This window comes from Phyllostomus discolor, chromosome 1 (genome assembly GCF_004126475.2).
Source record: "Phyllostomus discolor isolate MPI-MPIP mPhyDis1 chromosome 1, mPhyDis1.pri.v3, whole genome shotgun sequence".
In the NCBI taxonomy this organism is placed as follows: domain Eukaryota; kingdom Metazoa; phylum Chordata; class Mammalia; order Chiroptera; family Phyllostomidae; genus Phyllostomus; species Phyllostomus discolor.
The window spans coordinates 90,804,406-90,817,243 of NC_040903.2; the positions used below are offsets into that span (position 1 = coordinate 90,804,406).

A 12,838-nucleotide genomic window follows, 5' to 3' on the forward strand; every position below is an offset into this window, starting at 1 on the left:
TTCCTCTCTACCTTCCTTCTTTCTATCTTCCCATGGAAATGGGGGCTATGCTAAATAGCTATAGAAACGGTAAGCGCAGAGTATTAAATCTCATGTTTTCAGTTGTAGTCATAGCCAGTTGGATCCTAGCCAGATGGGTACAAGCAATCATAATAAGCTTGTAGTTTTCTAAATGAATGGTTAGCTTCCATTAGTCGTTTTATTTAATAGATGGGACCTATGTTTATTTCTTCCACTTGATGTAGAGACAGATTTTTTTTTGCCTTTTCCTGCATTACCTTCTCTAGGGACATGGTTTATGTAGCATCCCTACCTAAAGCAGGTGCCCCTTGATTGCTGATCAAGATGATGGTGGCTTGACTGTCCACTTGGTGCTTTAACTTTTCTATAAATATCATATGTGTTACATGAAACATCTTCCCCCTATTTTTGGAGGAAAATGTTGAGGATAGTTTATATCTTGAATGATAGTTTATGACTTGAATCTTATTTTTCTTATTTTATTAATTGCAGTGTACAATTCACTAGATTTTAGTATATCCACAAAGTTGTGGCACTATTAAATTCCAGAAAATTTTCAACACCCCAAAAAAGAAACTCTGTACCCAGTAGCAGTCATTCCCCATTTTCTACTCCCCCTAGCCTATGGGAATTACTAATTTACTCTCTGTCTTTATGGCTTTCCCTATTCTGGATGTTTCATAGATATGGAATCACACAATAGGTAACCTTTTGTGCCTAGCTTCTTTCACTTAGCATGATATTTTCAATGTTCATTCACGTATTAGCATTTATTAACACCTCATTTCTTTTTACAGCTGAATAATATTCCATTGTATAGATGTATTACATTTTGTTTATCCATTTTTCAGTTGATGGATATTTGGGTTGTTTCTATTGCTTAGCTGTTATGAATGATGCTAAAATGAATGTGCACAAATTTTTATGTAAACATACATTTTAAATTTTCTTGGGTATATACCTAGGAGTGGAATTCTTGTTTTATTTGCTAGTTCCAGATGTTTAACTTTTTGAGGAACTGCCAGATTACTTCTCAAATATCGTGCACAATTTTAATTTCTACTAGCTATGTATGAGGGTCCCAATTTCTTTGAATCCTTGCCACACCTGTTATTGTCTATCTTTTGATTATGGTTATCCCAGTGGATGTGAAGTGGTATCTCATTATGATTTTGATTTGCATTTTCCTACAGGTTAAAAATGTTGAACATATTTTCATGTGCTTATTGGACACTTGTATATTTCCTTTGGCTAAATATCTATTCAAACCTTTACCTGTTTTTAAATTGGTCTGTTTGTTTTTCTAAACTTTATTTTTTAAAATAAGTGTTATTTTTTAGAAGTTTTATACTTCCAGAAAAATTGTGAAGATAATTCAGAGTTTTTACATATCCTGCACCAAACTTCCTCTCTTATTAACACCTTATATTACTTTGGCCTGTGACACATAGCAACAGGGTCAATGCAGGGCCTTAAGCATAGTTTGGGGGTTATCTGGGGCTGCTGGAGCTACTAACACCACCTCCACATTTGATCATTTACAATGACAGGCTTTGATAATTTAAACATGGATTACTACCAGACAGTTATAGCACTGATGACCAATCACAGCAGTGCTATGATTATGGAGGAAGTGGAGATCCCTATAGCAAACAGTAGGCTAGCTATGACTCATCACTAAAAGGCTGATTTGTCCCTCCAGGCATGATGCAGCCACAATGCCATACACCAGGCAGATTTTCCAGCCAGCTCAGGCATAGACTCCAACTACACCTCAGCCATTCTGTGAAAACAACTTTGAGGATGAGCCACCTCTTTTAGAAGAATTAGGTATCAATTTTGACCACATCTGGCCAAAAACACTAACAGTGTTAACATCCATTAAAAGTAGCAGGTGGCAGCATCATGAATGAGGCTGATCTGGCAGGACACATGGTTTTGTGCCTTGCCTTTGGAGCCACACTGTTACTGGCTGGCGTTTCCAGTTTGGCTATGTGTATGGGATCAGTACAATTGGATGTCTAGGAATGTTTTGTTTATTTCCAAACTTATCCAAACTTAATGGATATGACAGGTGTTTTATTTGGTTGTGTGGCAAGTGTTCTTGGATTTGTCTTCTTCCCATGATCCTACTTTTTAGTTTGCAGTGATATTTTCTTTGCAAGAAATGGTAGGGGTCATTCTCACTGCTGAAAATATTGCATGATGTCATTTTTCTGCTTCCAAAATTTTTATTTCTGCATTAGCCATGGAAGCATAGCACCTTCTGGTAGCATATCCTTGCGGTTTGTTACGTGGAGTTTTTGTCCTAATTTCCATTTTTTGAACTGAATTTATCTGGGATGTGGACATCATTGGGCCAAATACACAAAAATAACTTCAAACCCTTAAATTGGACCAGCAAACTACTATAGTCCAACTCTCATGCAGTAACGTTTGACTGTTGAAACAGTGGAAGCAAGCAGGTATCTTTTGTTCATTTTATAGAACATTTTAATACTATATTGGGTTTACTTGTAGTATGATTAGCTTTAAAATGTTTGCATTTATACAAATAAGAAGTGTTATTTCTTTCCTGTTCCTGCAGCCTTTGAAAAACAACCTTTACCTTTGCAAATTCTATTATGTTTTCGATAGATTTTTATCAACTGTGGGAAACTAACAACAGAGCTGATACTCTTTCTTAAAAGCAAGCCAGTCATAGTAAAGAAGACACAAGACTTATTGCAAAAATGTTTTTCCAAGGAATTAAGAAAAAAATCACCTGTATTGTCAAGTCAGATGTACTTCAAGCAAAAAGCGACCCCAATGAGTAGTTTATGAGATTGCACTTCAGAAATTTGATATTTGTTTAAATTAACTCATGGAATTTTTGCTAAAATTCAATGATACAGAAATTCATTGTCTGCCTTATTGTAGATGTGAAATGTCAACACCTGTTTAGATGCTAGCATTAACTAAATCATAGTGACCTATACTGGCCACATAAATGCTCATAGTTGGATCTTCATGTTTCCCAGACAAAAGAAAATCACTAATTTTTTTGAAAAAAAAATTTACAGTGTCACAGTTTCAGTATTGCAGTTATCAATGTAAAGTGTACTTGATACTTATTAATTAAAAATTTCCCAGTTGATTAAGAAAATCTTACATTGGAATGGTGCATATCTTATAGTTACTGATACAACATTACATTTAGTTGCCAGGTGTCCTTAGGATCCTCTTGCCTATGACAGTTTCTCAAACACTCCTTGTTTTTGATCACCTTGACAGTTTTGAGGAATGCTGGTCAAATGTTTTGCAGAATGTTTTTTTGTTGGAATTTTCTAATGTTTTCTCATTACACTGGAGTTATGTGTTTTGGGGAAGAAGACCGCAAAGGTAAAGTGTCATTTTCATTACACACTATTGACATGGCTTATCATTGTGGATGGTGACCTAGATCACCTGGATGAGGCAGTATTTGTGCAGTTTCTTTTACCTCCCTTTTTATACTGCACTCTTTGTAAGGAAATCGCTTCATACAACCTACTTCTAAGGAGTAAGGAGTTATGTACTACCTCCTGAAGATAGAATATCTATATAAATTTTTTGGAATACCTCTGCATGGAAGATTTGTCTCTTCTTCCTTATTCATTCATTCATTCGTTCACTCACTCACTCATTCATATTTTTATGGACGCATGGTTATTTATCTTATATTTTGATTTGTAATCCAATACTGTGTTGTCTTTTTGCTCAATTTGTTTCAATTTAGGCCACTGGGGACTCTTTCAATGAGCTCCTGAGTCTCTTGGATATATCCCTATCATTGTGTGAGTGTATGTGTGTTTGAACACTTCCTTACTTTCTGGCACTATAAGATGCTCCAGGTTCATCTTGTGTGCTTCTTGTATCAGTCTTGGAACCAACCATTTCTTTAAGGAACCCTGTTCATTTTATTAATACCTTTGGAGAATGGCATTAGAAACCAAGATCTGGGCTCTTGGGCTGTTTTTATTTTTTTGTTGAATTGTAAGACTCTTTATGTATTCCATATACAATTCCCTGATCATATATATGATTTATAAATATTTTCTCCCACTTCTGTGTTGTCTTTTCACTTTCTTGATAAGGTCCTCTGAAGCACAAAAGTTTTATTTTTTGATGAGGTATAGTTATCTATTTTTTCTTTTGACACTTGTACTTTTTTTTGTTATATCTAAGAAACAATGGTTTAATCCAAGGTGATGAAGATTTATACCTGTTTTCTTCTAAGAGTTTTGGCTTTTTCATGTAGTTCTTTGACCTATTTTCTGTTAATTTTTGTACTTTTTTATTTTGTGAAGTTATGGTTCAACTTTATTCTTTTACATATGGATATCCAGTTGTCCCAGCACCATTTGTTTGCAAGGTTATTCTTTCAGCACTGAATTGTCTTGATATCCTTGTAAAAAAATGTAAGGGTTTATTCCTGGATTCTCAATTCTATTCCCTTCGTCTATATGTCTATCTTCAATCCAGTGCCTTACCATCATACTTAGTTTGATTGTGGCTTGAATATTTTAGTAATATCATTAACACAATGCATTGGTGAGCTGCAAGAGGCTGTCCAGGTGACCTCACCCAGAGTTGTCTAGATTTCCATTGTGCTTCATATTGGACTAGAACCTTTATTCACTTGTCACTGAAGAAAGGTAGGAGATATATAAGAAACTATAAAATTCCTTTAGGGCACAATGACATAGTGTGACATTGGCAAGACCTGTAAACTAATCAAATTAACATGGACAAAGCCACCAATAAGAAAAAGAGGGGGTACTTTGGGTATTAGATATAAATTCCATGCTTAGTTTGCTATTTTTATGAAGCTCTTAGAGATGCACTTCCCAGAAGCATAGCCTGAGGGGCTGCAGGAAAGCACTCCGCCTTCCAAATCACACCTGCTTGGCTTTCTGCTACCAAGACTAGGAGCTGTGAGGTTTTTGTTAAGTCAAAAGTGGTATATGTTCTTGGTATCCATAGAAACTAATCCATTTTTTAAAAGGATGCTTCACAGACACTTTTTAGACAGAATGCTTACGCCATAGTTATGTATCTGAAAACAAATGAACTTTTAGATATGGTGAATTATTATCTCCTTGCCTTAAATTTCCATTGACATTGGTTAACTAAAATTTTACACTTAAATGGTAATTTTGAATGCATTTCCAAAGGATGACTGTGGACTAGTATGAGTGAGAAACTCCCAGAGACACATTGTTGGGCGAAGCCCCCATATTTTTGTGATCTTTATGTCCAGGAACCCAGCAGGTTTTCATAGTGAAGACATGAACGTGAATGGTTTAAATATACTAATGAAAGACAGATTGCCATTGTGAATTAAAAAAACAAGACCTAATGATAAGAAACCCATTTTAAATATAAAAACTCAGTTAAATTATAAGTAAAAGAATACAGAAAGATATATCATGCTAACTAACATTAATGAAAGAAAGCTGGAGTATCTATATTAATTTCAGACAAAGCTGGCTTCTGACCAAGAAAGAAGATCAGGAATAAAATGTGGTATTACATAATAGTAAAGGGTTTAATTCTCCAAGAAGACATAACAATCCTAAACACTTATGCACCGAAATATATATCAAAATACATGAGTCAAAACTGATAGAACTGAAAGGAGATATAGAAAAATCCACCATTACACTTGGAGACTTCAATACCCCCTGCTAGTAACTGAGAAATCAAGTTGGCAATAAATCAGTAAACATACAAATAAAAACAGCACTATCAATCAATTGGATCTAATTGACATCTACAGAATACTCCATCCAACAACACAGAACTCATGTACTTCTGAAGCTTACATGTAACATTCAACAAAATAGACCACATAGTAGGCCTTAGAACACATGTTAACAATTTTAAAAATATAGAAATCATACAAAGAATGATCCCAGACCACAATGAAATTAAACTAGAGATCAATAGTAGAAAGATACCTAGATAACCCCCCAAATATTTGGAAGATACACAACACATTTCTAAGTAACCCACAAGTTAAAGAATTTTCAAAGAAATCTAAAAATATTTTGAATTATACTTAAAATAAGTTACAAAGGAAAAAATTGAGAAAATTTACCACATAAGCAGTAAAAGCTTTGACTGACAAAAACATCAACACCTCAAAGAATATGGGAAAAGGTCATTTCTGGTCAAGATGGAAGTGTAGGTAAACATGCCTTGCTCTACACACAACTATAGCTAAAAATACAACTAGACTACAAAACAAATATCACCCAAAATTGTCAGAAAATTGAACTTGGTCCAACAACCAAGGATTTAAAGAAGCCACATTCATCCAGATGAATAGAAGGGGCAGAGACGTGCAGACATGTGGAGAGGCAGGAGAAGTGGAGTGGCACAGAGAGGTGTGGAGTCTAGAACAGGCAGTCCCACATCCACAAGTGATTGACAAAAATTGGAAGGGATACCTTGGGAGTGAGGGATCCCAGCCCCAGAGCAGACCAGACCAGACCACTCAGCCCAGGGTTTCAGCACAAGGTAGATAAGTCCCTATATCTTCTGTCTATAAAAACCAGTGGGGGCTGGGGCAGCAGAAGAAACTGTGGGATTCTCAAGAGACTTCTTCAGTAATTCCCAGACAAGATAAAACTAAAGGAGTTCATCATCACCAAGCCATTATTATATGAAATGCCAAAGAGAATTATATAAGAAAAAGAAGATGAAAACAGTGAATATTGAAATGGCAATAAGTTCACAATTATCAATAATTGAATCAAATAACAAACTAAGCAAATAAGCAGAACAGGAATAGAATCATAGATATGGAGATTGTTTGGAGGGTTATCAGTTCGGAGGGGGAAGGGGGAAACTGGGGGGAAAGGTGCAGGGATTAAGAAGCACAAATTGGTAGGTAAAAAATAGACAGGGTGATGTTAAGGAAAGTTACAGGTAATGGAGTAGCCAAAGAACTTGTATGTATGACCCATGGACATGAATTAAGTGGGGGGGGGGGATTGCTGGAGGGAATGGGTGTACTGGGGGCAAAGGCATAAACCTGGATGAAATAATGGCAAACCACATCCAGCGATACATTCAAAAGATCATACACCATGAGCAAGTGTGATTCATCCCAGGGATGCAAGGATGGTACAATATTCACAAATCAATAAATGTAATACATCACATAAACAAGAGGAAAGACAAAAATCACATAATCATATCAATAGATGCAGACAAAGCCAATCAATAAGGTACCACACCTATTTATGATAAAAACATTCAGCAAAGTGTGAGTAGAGGGAGCATTCCTCAATATAATAAAGACCATATGTGAGAAACCTACAGCCAACATCATACTCAATGGGCAAAGACTAAAAGCTGTCCACTAGGATCAGGAATAAGACAAAGATATCTGCTTTTACCACTTCTATTCAACTTTGTATTGGAAGTCCTAGTCATAGTAATTAGACAAGAAAAACAAATAAAAGGCATCCAAATTGGAAAGGAGGAAGCAAAACTGTCATTGTTTATAGATGACATGATAGTGTACATAGAAAATCCTATAGGCTCCATCAAAAAACTACTCGACCTAATAAGTGAATTTGACAAAACATCCAAAACAAAGTCAATACTCAGAAATCAAAGGCATTTTTGTATACCAACAATGAAATATCAGAAACAGAAATTAGAAAAAAATCCCATTTTCTATAGCAACAAGAAAAATAAAGTACCTAGGAATAAACCTAACCAAGGAGGTAAAAGACCTATACTCAGAAAACTACAAAACACTAAAGAAAGAAATTAAGGAAGACACAAACAAATGGAAGCATGTACCATGCTCATGGACTGGAAGAATTAACACCATCAAAATGTCCATAACTACTCAAAGCAATTTATAGATTCAACGCACTTTCTATTAAAGGACCAATGATATATTTCACAGATGTAGAACAAACATTTCAAAAATTTATACGGAACCATATGACCCTGAATAGCCTCAGCAATTTTGAGAAAAAAGAACAAAGTAGGAGGGATCACAATACCTGATATCAAGCTATATTACAAGGCCACTGTAATCAAAACAGTTTGGTACTGGCATAAGAACAGACACATAGACCAATGGAACAGACTAGAGAGGCCAGAAATAAACCTAAGTCTCTATGGTCAATTAATATTTGACTAAGGGGGCAGAAGGATAAAATGTAGTAAAAATAGCCTTTTCAACAAATGGTGTCAGGAAATCTGGACAGCTACATGCAAAAAAATGAAACTTGATCTCCAACCTACACCATACATAAAAATAAATTCAAGATGGATAAAAGACTTAAATATAATTCACAACAGTATAAAGTCCTAGAGGAGAACATAGGCAGGAAAATCTCAGATATTCCACACAACAATATTTTCACCAATATGTCCCCTAGAGCAAGGGACATAAAAGAAAGAATAAACAAATGGGATCTCGTTGAAATAAAAAGCTCTTGCATGGCTAAAGAAAACATCAGCAAAATGAAAAGGGGACCAACTATATGGGAAAATATATTTGCAAATGATACCTCAGACAAGGGTTTGATCCCCAAATATATAAGAACTCACACAACTCCACTCCAGGAAGACAAACAACCCAATTAAAAAATGGGCAAAGGACCTGAACAGACACTTCTCCAAGGAGGACATATGTAGGGTCCAGAGACATAAGAAAAGATGCTCAGTATCACTAGCCATCAGAGAGATGCAAATTAAAGCCACAATGAGATACCACTTCACACTGGTCAGAATGGCCATCATAACCAAATCAACAAACAAGTGCTGGTGAGGTTCTGGAGAAAAGGGAACCCTAGTGCACTGCTGGTGGGAATGCAGACTGGTGCGGCCACTGTGGAAACAGTATGGAATTTCCGCAAAAAAACTAAAAATGGAAATGCCTTTTGACCCAGCAATTCCACTGCTGGGATTATACCCTAAGAATCCTCAAACACCAATTCAAAAGAACCTATGCACTCTGATGTTCATAGCAGCAGAATTTACAATAGCCAAGTGTTGGAAGCAACCTAAGGGCCCATCAGTAAACGAGTGGATCAAAAAACAGCCCCAACTGGTGTGTGCTCAGTGGATTGAGTGCCTGCCTGGGAACCAAAGGATCACTGATTTGATTCCCAGTCAGGGCACATGCCTGGGTTGTGGGCCAGGTCCCCAGTTGGGGGTACGAGAGAGGCAACCATGCACTGATGTTTCTTTCCTCCTCTTTTCCCACCCTTTCCCTCTCTCTAAAAATAAATAAAGTATTTTTTTAAAAATTTAAAATGGAATACTATGCAGCAATGGAATACTATGCAGCAGAAAGAAAAAAGGATTGCTACCCTTTGTGACAGCAGGTATGGAACTGGAGAGCATTATGCTAAGTGAAATAAATCAGGCAGTAAGAGACAAATACTACATGATCTCACCTGTAAGTGGAAGCTAATCAACAAAACAAACAAGCAAACAAAATATAACCAGAGACACTGAAATAGAGAACAAACTGATAGGGAGACCAGAGGGGAGAAGGAAGGAGATAACAGTAGGAAAAAGGGGAAGGACCATTAAGGAACATGTATAAAAGACACATGGACAAAGACAAAGTGGGGTAGGATTGAGGATTAGAGGTGAGGATGGGTTTAAGGTGGGGGGAGTGGTGGGAGAAAATGGAGACAACTGTACTTGAACAAAAATTTAAAAATGCCATTAAAAAGAAACAGGTTCAAGAATATAATATATATATATATATATATATATGAAAACATTTAACTTTTCTAGATATAAAAAACTTTTAGAATTTTTTCTTTTCTAGAAATAAAAATTTTTCCTATTAAATTATCAAATATTTTAAAAATTTAAAAATGATTCCAGTAAGCTATATATTTGTGATTAGTGCACTTTACTGAATGTACGCTAAAATGCTTTTTTAAAAATTCTATTAATATTGGTAGGAATTTAGTAAGAAAGGCACTTTTTGTACTTTGCTGGTAATAATTTAAATTGTTGCAACATTTCTAGAAAGCTATATGGTTAGTTATCAAGAGTGTTAATAAGGTTTAGAATTTCCACTTTTAAAATACAACAAAAATTTTCACACAATGACATCCTTTATATGAATGAAAACTTGGAGCAGAAAAATCCACAATAGACGAATGCTTGCAAATATTATGATGAACCTGGTGAGATTTTTAAGAAGCTATCAAATATTGGTTTTTTAATGATAGGATGTTCTGAGAATAAACAATGTGCAGAGTTTTCAATGTAGTATAAACACAATATTATAGAGCATAGAAAAAGAAAACACTGAATTATGGCAAAATAATTACTGTTGTAGCTTACCTCTAGTTTTTGGAGTTATGGGTCTTTTTTTGAGTCATTGTTTTTCTGACTTCTTTCCAATTTTTTGTACATTCCATATATCATAACTGGATATTCAGTACTTTAATAATCAATAATAAAACCAATAAGTAAATAAAAAATAAACTCCAAGTTTCTGGAGTCCTCTGTCTCCTGTTACTCCTTGTGCTGGACTCAAGTATCTTTCAAGGTGCAGGTCAAAGGTCACCTCCTCTGTGAAACTCCCTAGACCCTCTGACAGAATTAGTCACTCCTTCCTTTGCACGCAGCTCTCTTAGCTATCACAGTGCCTGGGTTATTTGTCACTCCCAGTGGACAGAAGAGCAGGGCCATGTTTTGTCATCCTGTCTCCCTAGTATCCAGGACAGCATCTGGTGCAAAACAGATATTTAATTCATCATTATTATGGTTATTGGCTGGCTCAGTTTACTATCCCCGTTTCTCTTATTTGAAATACATATTCTTTCCCAGCTGACATTTCTGAGAAACCAGAGAACTAGGGAGCCTGAGGGCAAAGGCATTTCTCAGTCCCATCAAGGGTTTCCATTTTTCTGCTCATGGCCACGTGATCAGAAGTTGGATCCAAGATGTGAGGGTCATTTCTGTCCCTGGCAGAAGAAGGAGCATTGCATCATCTTCTGAAACAGAATGGGTAGTTTGTGGTGGATATTTCTGCCACAGGTGCACTCCGGTCTTTCTTTTCTATAGCAAATAGATTAGACTGTGCTAATTAAACCAAGTAGAAAACTTTTAGTCAAAACATCCTCATGTCTTAGATATGTTCTCTATCTGCGCTGAGCTCTGGTCCTGATGTGGCCTTTCTTGATTCAGGCCTGTAGAGCAGATGGGCCTACATTTTCTTGCTCCCTGAATGGCTAATAACAAATATTTCCACATGCCTGTATGCTAATGAGGTAGTTAAAAAATGTATTAAACAATTTGGTGAAATGAGCCCTAAATTTTGAAGATGCTCCAAGCCTGCTTTTCCTTCTGAAAATAAAAATTAGGTTTAAAAAAAAGAAAGACACAGCTAAAAGCATACATATTACTGAATGAAACCAAAATGAATGACAAATCCAAAAAGATGAGCCCTGTTCTATGCACATGTCCAGCCCAATGACAGAGGGTTCTTTTCCTGCTGTGTAATGGTTAATTTTCCATGTCATCATGGCTAGGCCTAGATAGTGAGTTAAACATTATTCTAGATATTTCTGTGATCTATTTTTGGTGAGATTAACATTTACATCAGTGGACTTTAAGTTAAGCAAATTACCCTCTATAGGATTACCCATCCAATCATGAGGCCTTTCTAGAACAAAACTGTCTTTCCCAAGCAGGAAAGAATGCTATGAACAGACTGGTCTTGGACCCAAATTGCAATTCCTTCTGAGTCTCCAGCCTGACAGCCTACCCTGCAGATTTTGGACTTGTCAAGCCTCCAAATCATGTGAGCGGATTCTTAAAAATAAATCTCTTTCTTTATATACATACACATTCTGTTGCTTCTGTTTCTCTGGATAACCCTGACTAGTATCCCTGCTATAGCCGAATTGTTAAATCAAGTGATGTCCCTGAATTGTTAAATCCAGTGACATCCTATGACTGGGAAATAAATTTCATAAAGCTGAATGAAACTGTTTTGAGCTGTGGATGAAAGGAGAGTACAATTCTTAATTATTAACAAGGAGATCAACCTCTTCAAGAATATTAAGTATTGCCCTGGCTGGCATAGCTCAGTGGATTGAGCGCAGGCTGCGAACCAAAGCATTACAGGTTCGATTCCCAGTCAGGGCACATGTTTGGGTTGCAGGCCAGGTCCCCAGTGGGGGCCATGTGAGAGGCAACCACACATTGATTCTCTCTCTCTCTTTCTCCCTCCTTCCCCCTCTCTAAAAATAAATAAAATCTTAAAAAAAAGAATATTATTAAAAAAACAATATTAAATATTTCATTATTATCCTTCTTTGTGAAGGTGAGCCCACTTTAACAGTGAGTCAGATCTGTGATTTCCCTTGGATCTTCAAGCATGATGATGTGGGAACTGTTGACTATCCCCAGTCTTACTTCAATTCAGTGTGTGGAAAGGAGGTCAGATACGACAACAGCCATTGTTGTTGTATGAGGGAATGATTCTGTATTAGTTCCCAATGGTGGCTGTAACAAATTACCATAAACCATTTAAAACAACAGAAAACTCTCCTCTCACAGTTACTGAGGCCAGAAGTCCAAGAGCAGTTTCACTGAGGCTAAATAAATGTGTTATCTCTAAGGGACAGCCCATTCCTTGTCTCTTCTAGCTTCTGGGAGTTGCTGGTATTCCTAGACTGGTGGCCCCATCCCTCCAACTTCTGACTTTCTGGCCACGTCAGTTGCCATTTCTCTTTAATTGCCTTTAATCTGGAACAGTTGTGAGGTTTTCCCTTGACTATCATGACCT

The 12,838-nt window shown here is 36.4% G+C and overlaps 1 pseudogene; it reads left to right on the forward strand.

Annotated features, from left to right (window-relative positions):
- Nucleotides 1–1,521: 1,521 nt before the first annotated feature.
- On the forward strand, nucleotides 1,522–2,617 carry LOC114493422 (annotated as a pseudogene).
- Nucleotides 2,618–12,838: the final 10,221 nt, after the last annotated feature.